Below are 9,220 nucleotides of genomic sequence, written 5' to 3' on the forward strand. Positions count from 1 at the left end.
AAAATAGTACTCACATCCAGAGTTAGGTACCTCAACAACGTCAAGCTACCCACAATAAAGAGCCTAAGCTCAAACGTCCCTATCATTAAAGAAAAGAGTGGATCAGAAAATTGCATCCTCGAATCATGTCCCATGAAAGTAAATCCATCCCCCAAGATTCATTCCCCATACTGGAGTTCATACAAAAAATCGAGGGGCGTACATGAAACTATACACTGACCAAACCAGGGAATGAATGGCAAGTTAGGAACACATATGGCATCAAATGGAGAGGGAAGATCACCAAAGCAAACCCATAGATAACTCCGTTTTCGTGCTTTACATAGAACCCCAATTTGAGCCAAAACCCGACTAAGGTAATACACTGTCCGTGTACGGGCAAGGTAATGATGATGGCAGCTACAGTCATAGACACACAGGAAATATAAGTATGTTGATGAAACGACAGAACTAAATTTAGCTAGTCACAGACACACAGTGACCTCGATTATCTTAAACCCAATGGAGTACAACTGCGTCGTAAACTCTGAAATGTCTGTCTTCTTGTTCTTCCCGAACTTCTTCACCTGTAGATAAGGAAAAAAAGGTAGTCTGAAGGCAGTAACTCCCTGGTCTAGACTCACAGTCCAGTTGCATACTACTACGTCACAGAAAATAGTCCCACAATTTATATCCCACAAGTTAGAAACAATCATGCTGCTTGAACTAATTGACACGGTATGAAACACTTCTCGAGCAACTAACAGTAACTGATGGGATTTTCATGTGGGGAAGACACGTACCTCTTGTCGGCATGGGGAAATAAAAACATTACGTGAACATGCATGCTTGACAAGCTCAGGCTGTATAGGTATTCCTGTGTTCCCTCTTTATACATTGCGGCCCTAGAAGAGCCGTAGTTACTGAACCACATCATCTGAAAGGCACAACATCATATGCAGCCACACTCTTGGGTGACATGCCATAACAGTCAAACCTGATCATTTAAAGATTACGAATTTAGATTTCTTGAGACTCCGGTTACTCACAAAATTTGAACTAGATAAATATTTTCACAACAAACATAACATCTATAGTTTAGTAACCAAAAAAATAATATACAGTTCACCCAAGGAAAAATATGTTTCATACCGTCTGAAACCTTAGTTCACCCAACTGAAAAACATGTTTCAATTTTTCACAGAAACAAAACTGTCGGTTCTTTTGCAAGTCTATGTCTGCATAGAATTTCGCTTCTGAACCCTTAGTTTCCTGGCTTCTAACTCCATGCAGGAGGAAGTTGTTTTGTGCCTAAATAGTGTCTCACTGATGGACTCTCTTTGAATGCATCATAACAAAAACAGAGATAAACTTCTACTAATGTAGTTTGAGAGGATGAGTTTGACAATGGGCTAGACAGAGTAATCTAGAGGGACTATCCCTGCCATAAATTGTTTAGTACACCACATTATACCCTTGTCACCTAAAGTTTGACAACCGAGAATCCCCACCAACTCGTCAAAATCCCACATCACTTCCCGTACCATGTTGTTTCATAAAAAATAATCCTAGAACACGAATGTTGAAACTTGTCGGTGTACAAAAGTAGGGGCTCTGCTTTTGACCCCTTTACTTGTGCACGGGCAGTCGAAGCCACCTGCCACGGCCACGCTTAAGCAGGACAGGAGAGGGAAGCCGGAGAGAAGCCGAAGTTACAAGACGAACAAAGCAACGACAAGGACCAAGGCCACGAAGGTCGCACGGGCAACGCATGTTGCCCCGACAAGGACCCTTCCCGGGGGCAGCCTCAGCGGCCCCGGCAAGACCCTTGCTGGGGAAGCTCGCCCCACACCAACAGAGTGAGCCACCTTCGAGCCCACCAACGCTAAGCAAACACATTGGGACAGGGCTCGGGAGGCACCCCCGTGGTGGCATGCAGATCTTTGTGAAGACAAAGAACAGTCAACATCAAATAAGGATATGAAGGCCACGGTCCTCAACAAGGTTCTTACCGAAGAAGCCCACGAGACCCCCGGCAAGGTCCTCGCCGGGGACGATAGTGTGCTGCGGCAAGACCCTTGCCGGGCCACCCGGCAAGGCCCTCACCAGGCCCGCGCCAGCAAGTCTCCACCGCCGCCGTTCGCGTGCAGCTCCTGACCCAACCAGCTGGGCAGGCACCTGCATGGCAACATGCAGCCCTTCGTGGAGGCTCCACCACCGCGCCACCTCAACTGCCTGCCTGCCTACATGGCACTGCATGCACCGCTGGCCAGGGCGCGTGTCAAAGCCAGGAGGGGCGGTGACGAACGGGACGGGCCTCACCGCCGTCCCCGATAAAGTGAAGGACACCTAAGCCTCGCATTAAATGTGCTTTATCCTGTAATACTAGCGATAAGCTCACAATGTTGTAGCGCTTTTCACCTATAAAAGGAGGCCCAAGGTGCACGGGAGTAGGATTCGGCTCTTTGGAACCTGGCAACACTTGAAGCAGGATCGTAGGGTTTTACGCATCTTTGTGGCCCGAACCTGGGAAAATCCCCTTTGTGCTGTCTACTTGTCCCACTCTTCTCACGATCTTGTGCCCCGCAACCGTAATAGGGATTCTTGTGATCCCATAGGTGTCGTTTCCCACCGACATCTTTGGCGCGCCAGGTAGGGGGCGGAAATTGTGAGAATCTGGTCTAGTGGTTGGCCCAGCAGTTCATCATCGCCATGGCTCCTAAGAAGAAGACGACCACGGCGATTCGCTCGTCTGGGACCGGACTGCCGTCGCCGGTATGGGCCAGTAGCGGGCCATTCGTGGAGAGAACCCATGGCGCCGCCCGCGAACAACCACATCGCGCTGGTAGTCATAGCCCGGTGGGCGGCGTTGCCTGTACGACGGGCGACGAGCCGCGCGCCGCCGGCCGAAGAGACGATGTCGGACCCACCGCAGGCAGCGCGGGGCCCTCCAGGGGCGTCGTCGCGCCGCCAACCAACGGCGCGGCGACCTCCAATACACCTACGCCAGCACCCACGACGCGCTCTTCCCAAATCATACGCGATGAGTAGCGCCACCCTGATGGTAACCCAAGGTGCCGCCCCGGGAAGAACCCGAGGCGCCGATGAAGGTAGCGGGCAGTTGCGGAGCCGTGGTGAGGTTCCTTCTAACGTGGTTAGAAGTCGAAGCGCATCGGGGTCCACCCAACTCTCGCCGCCACCAACGCCAGCACAAGCCTTGGCGCGCGCGCAACTCCTCCTCGACTTCCCCCCACGGCGGAAAAGTTTGACGAATGGAGGGCCACCGTCTGGAGCCTCGTCGGCATCGCCAACAACAATGTGTTGCGACCGGCGAAACCCGTGGGCCGTCGCTCCGTCGGGCCACCCCCTGCTAGGAGGGGCCGAGCCGAAGGCGACGCGGCTACGGTGTACTTCCCTCCTCAGCACTGGCCGCCACGGGCGACGACCCGGCGTGACGATGCTCGTGATGATATCTCCATCATGTCGTCCGACCCGCGAACCAATCACGATCAGCGCCAAGTCCTTCGGGAGCGGGCTCATGAGAACGCTCGAACCACCGTCGAGCACCGACGTGACGCGTCCCACCAGTCGGACAGGCGTGCAGGGCCCTCTACGGACCACCCAACGACGGGAGGCTACGGTGACCTACCCTATGAGGTGGGTTGTCCGGCTTTCACCCGTGACCTGCGACAGTTCCAATGGCCCTCCCACCGCACTTTCAAGCCCGACGTTGGCAAGAAGTACAACAGCAAGACTCACCCGTCAGAGTTCCTCAACATCAACACCATCACGATGCAAGCTGCTGGGGCCCGTGACGATAAGGTGCTTGCCAACTACTTCCCGCCGGCACTCAAGCCTAATGTTATGTCATGGTTGATGCACTTGCCGATGGATTCCATCTCTTCTTGGGCGGATCTGTGCCATGAGTTTGTTGGCGCCTTTACTGGAGGTCACCAGGCTCATGGCCAGGCGAGTGATTTAAACATCATCCCCCAGAAGGAAGGAGAAAACTTGCGCAAGTACATCCAAAGGTTCAGCTGGGTGCAGTACAACATCCCCGATGTTCATCCTGCCGCCTTGATCAGTGCATTCCACCAGAATGTGCGCAACCGCAAGATGCGCGAAGAGTTGGCGATGAACAAGGTCAAGGATGTGGCCGAACTTTATTTCTTGGCCGATCGATGCCCTCGCGCTAAAGAGGGAAGGAAGTACCCCAGCGAAGATGTCGACACGGAATCCGACTCCACTGGCGATACCGCCACCCCAGCGAAGAAGGGACGACACCGTAACAGGAAACGCAAAGGCAAGGTTGTGCTTCCCGTCGAGGGATCCGACGACACCGCCGCAACCAAGAAGACCTAGGCGAGCGACCCCGGCAAGGAGGTTGCCGGCTGTGTCGCTTGCCGGCCCTTGGTGGCCGCCGACAAGGCAGGAGGCTCCGACAAGCAGTATTGCAAGATCCACCGCACCAAGGGCCATGACCTCCAACACTGCCGGCAAGTGGAGCTGCTCGTTGAGAAGCAGAAGGCCGAGTATGAGCGGTGGGACAAGGAGAAGGGCCAAGATGGTGCCGAAGGGTCCGGCAAGAAACGTGGCGGCCAAGGTGGCCGCCGCGGCAAAGATAGTCAGCAGGAGAGGCCCGCCCGGGGCCGCGACAAGAAGCAAGAAGCGATGATCATGACGGGGACGACGAGTCCGGCGATCACGAGTTCCAGAAAACCATAGAGGCCATGCGTGTCGATGGTGGTGCCTCGCTTTATACATCTCACCGCCAGCTCAAGCAGTGGGCGCGTGAGATCACAGTGGTGGAGACATCGTTCGACGCACAGAAGCCACTGAAATGGTCCAGCACGCCCATCATCTTTGACGCCGAGGACCACCCTGACCGCACTACTGCGGTCGGGTGCTTGCCGTTATTGGTTTCCCCAATGATCCGCAACCTCAAGGTGACAAAGATGTTGGTCGATGGCGGGGCCGGCCTGAACTTGATCTCGCCTGCTGTTGTCAAGAAGCTGCAGATCCCTGATGGAGACCTCGAGGAGACGGGCACGTTCCAAGGGGTTAACCCGGGGAGGAGCCAACCGAAGGGAAAGGTCACACTGCATGTGACCTTCGGAGGCAGGCTGAATCACAGGACGGAGAGGATTGTTTTCGATGTAGCTGAGATCCCCTTTCCTTACAACGGGATCCTCGGCCGCCTGGTGATACATCTCCGTCATATCTATAATTTTTTATTGTTCCATGCCAATATTCTTCAGTGGCAACTTTTTATACTATTTTTGGGACTAACATATTGATCCAGTGCCCAGTGCCAGTTCCTGTTTGTTGCATGTTTTATGTTTCGCAGAAAACCAATATCAAACGGAATCCAAACGGGGTAAAAACGGACGGAGAATTATTTTGGAATATTTGGAATTTTCCGGAGGAAGAATCAACGCGAAACAGTTTTCGGCGTGGCCACGAGATAGGCGTCGGGGAGGTTGATGCCCTGGGCACTCGTGGGCCACCTGTAAGGAGGTTGATGCCCTTCTTTTGCCGAAAGAAAGATAATTTTATAAGAAAAATTTGGGCGAAAGATTCACCCCAATCGGAGTTACGGATCTCCAGATATAAAGGAAACGGTGAAGGGGTAGAATATGAGAACGCAGAGAACGCAGAAACAGAGAGATAGATCCAATCTCGGAGGGGCTCTCGCCCCTCCGAAGCCATGGGACCCAAGGACCAAAGGGGAAACTCTTCTCCCATCTAGGGAGGAGGTCAGTGAAGAAGAAGAAGAAGGGGCCCTCTCTCCCCCTTGCTTGCGGTGGCGCCGGAGCGCTGCCGGGGCCATCATCATCACCGCGATCTTCACCAACACCGCCGCCATCTTCACCAACATCTCCACCAACCCTTCCTCCCTCTATGCAGCGGTGTAACCACTCTCTTACCCACTGTAATCTCTACTTAAACATGGTGCTCAACGCTATATATTATGGGTTAATTGATGATCGTGATTGGTTTGAGTTGCATGTTTTATTATTCGTGCTGTCCTATTGTGCTCTCCGTGTCGTGCAAGCGTGAGAGATCCCCGATGTAGGGTTTGCAATATGTTTATGATTTGCTTATGGTGGGTGGCGTGAGTGAACAGAAGCACATACCCGAGTAAGTAGGTTGTTTGCGTATGGGATAAAAGGGGACTTGATACTTTAATGCTATGGTTGGGTTTTACCTTAATGAATCTTTAGTAGTTGCGGATGCTTGCTAGAGTTCCAATCATAAGTGCATAGAATTCCAAGTAAGGGATGATATGTTAGCCTATGCCTCTCCCTCAAATAGAATTGCAACAATGATTACCGGTCTAGTTATCGATTGCCTTGGACAAATAACTTTCTCGTAACAAAAAGCTCTCTACTAATATTTACTTTATTGCATCTTTATCTAAACAGCCCCTAGTTTATATTTACATGCTATTTATTGTCTTGCAAACCTAGCCTTTCACACCTACAAAGTACTTCTAGTTTCATACTTGTTCTAGGTAAAGCGAATGTCAAGCGTGTGTAGAGTTGTATCGGTGGTTGATAGAACTTGACGGAATATTTATTCTACCTTTAGCTCGTTGTTTGGTTCGACACTCTTACTTATCAAAAACTGTTGCGATCCCGTATACTTGCGGGTTATCACCCAGCACTAGCCAAGTTCATGGCGGCTTCACATTACGCCTACAACATGATGAAGATGCCCGGGCCGATGAACATCATCACCGTCCCCTCCGACAAGAAAGACGCGCTGATTTGCGCCGACCAACTCTACCGGGAGGCAGTTGCAGCAGCTACCGCTAAGGCGCCTGCTCCTGCCGACGGAGCCCTGGGAGGGAAGAAGACCGGCGAGACCCCTCACACCAACTCCGGCAAGCGCACCTCTTCAGGGTGTCACGCTCCTGTTGAGGACGTGCCAGAGACCTCCGCCTGCAAGAGCAAGAAGTCCAAAGCTACACCACCAGAAACCAAGAAGGTGCCCGTCAAGGAGGACGCCACGGGTGAGGCTTTCACCATAAGCTCCACCCTCGACAAATAGGAAAGCGAGCTCGTCACTTTCCTGCGGGCGAATGTCGATGTATTTGCATGGCAAGCATCCGACATCCTCGGCGTTCCCAGGGAAGTGATTGAGCACCACCTTGCTGTATGTCCTCATGCGCGACCCGTCAAGCAGAAGGTCAGGAAGCAAGCTCTGGAGAGTCAAGAGTTCATCACAAAGGAAATCAGGAAGCTAGAGGCGGTAGGCTTGGTAAGAGGAGTGCTCCATTCAACGTGGTTGGCCAATCCAGTAGTGGTGCGCACGGCAAACGGGATGTGGAGACTGTGTATTGATTATACAGGCATCAATAAGGCTTGCCCAAAGGATCCCTTCCCGTTACCGCGCATCGACCAAATTGTTGACTCCATGGCTGGGTGTGACCTGTTATCATTCCTTGACGCCTACTCAGGATACCACCAGATTTTCATGACAAAAGAAGATGAAGAAAAGATAGTATTCATCGCCCCGTGTGGTACGTATTGTTTTTTACGGATGCCTTTCGGGTTGAAGAGTGTTGGCTCGACCTTTGCAAGAGTAGTCCAAATTGGTTTTGAACCCCAGCTACATAGAAATATGGAAGCTTATATGGATGACATAGTGGTCAAAACCAAGGACAAAGCAATGCTCGTGCAAGACCTGGAGGAAACCTTTGGAAACCTGCGCAAGATCAACCTCAAATTGAACCCTGAGAAGTGTGTCTTCGGCGTCCCATCCGGCAAGCTTCTCGGGTTCTTTGTGTCACAGCACGGGATTGAGGCAAACCCGGACAAGATCAAGGCTATCGAGAAGATTGAGGCACCCAGACGGATCAAGGACATGCGTCGGCTCACTGGCTGCATTGCTGCCATGAGCAGATTCATCTCCAAATCCGCGGAGCGTGCCCTTCCCTTTTTCAAGATTTTGAAGAACACGAGCCCAGTGGAGTGGACCCCAGAGGCCGAGGTGGCATTGCAAGATTTGAAGAAGTACCTCTCCTCTCCCATGGTGCTGGTTGCGCCTAAACCACAAGAGCCGTTACTGCTATACCTAGCAGCAACAAATAAAGTGGTTAGCGCCACATTGGTGGCGCAGAGAGAGGACGACGAATAGACAGCAGCAGCGGCAGAGTCAACAGCTGGCGGGTCAGAACCCACCCCGGCAGGGCTCGGTCCCGGCAAGGCTGAGTCCCCGACAGGGCTTGATCCCGGCAAGACTGACGCAGTGTGACAAGACCCACATGGCCAGGTGAAGTGGTGCAAAGGAAGAAGATGGTGCAGCACCCGGTTTACTTCGTCAGCTCCCTCTTGCGGGGAGCTAGGTCGAGGTATTCAGGTGTGCAAAAGTTGGTCTTCGGCCTCCAAGCGCACGAGATCACCGTGGTTACCCGCCTTCCCTTGCAACGGATACTGCATAACCCAGATGCAACAGGAAGGATCGTCGAATGGGCCCTGGAGATGTCTAGCTTCGACTTGAAGTTCGAAAGCACCTCGACGATCCAGAGCAGAGTCTTGGTGGAGTTTGTTGCAGAATGGACCTCGATGACTGACAAAGAGCTACAAGAGACCACTCTCCCGGGTGAGGAAACGAGTGGCGACTGGATCATGTACTTTGATGGGGCTTTTTCGCTGCAAGGCACCAGTGCTGGTGTGCTGCTTGTCACACCCACCGGGAGAGCACCTCAAGTACGTCATCCAAATGCACTTCCCCCGGGAGATGTCAACCAAAAACACAGCCGAGTACGAGGGTTTGCTTGCCGGTCTCAGGGTCGCGGCGGACCTCGGAGTCAAAAAGCTCATCGTCAGGGGCGACTCGCAACTCGTCGTCAGGCAGGTCAACAAAGATTATGAAAGCCCGTTGATGGAATCCTACATAGATGAAGTGAGGAAGCTGGAGGAGCCCTTTGATGGTATACATGCAGAGCACGTCCATCGGGCGGAGAACGACATCGCCGACTACTTGTCAAAGCGCGCTGCCCTCAAGCTATCTGTGGAACGAGGTACTTTTGTGCTTCAGTTAACTCAACCATCCGTTGAGTCATCAACCGGGCAGAACAAGCGGAGGAAGCTAGGCTCCGACAAGTACTTCCCCACCGAGCTCCCTGGAGCCGCCGGTGAAGATATTGTCATGGATGCCGATCCTACCATGGGACGGCCGACTCCGGCAGGACCTCAGGTCATGGCCGTAGAGACGGCCGCTCCCATGGCAGAAG

Source organism: Triticum dicoccoides, chromosome 3B (assembly GCF_002162155.2).
Source record: "Triticum dicoccoides isolate Atlit2015 ecotype Zavitan chromosome 3B, WEW_v2.0, whole genome shotgun sequence".
In the NCBI taxonomy this organism is placed as follows: domain Eukaryota; kingdom Viridiplantae; phylum Streptophyta; class Magnoliopsida; order Poales; family Poaceae; genus Triticum; species Triticum dicoccoides.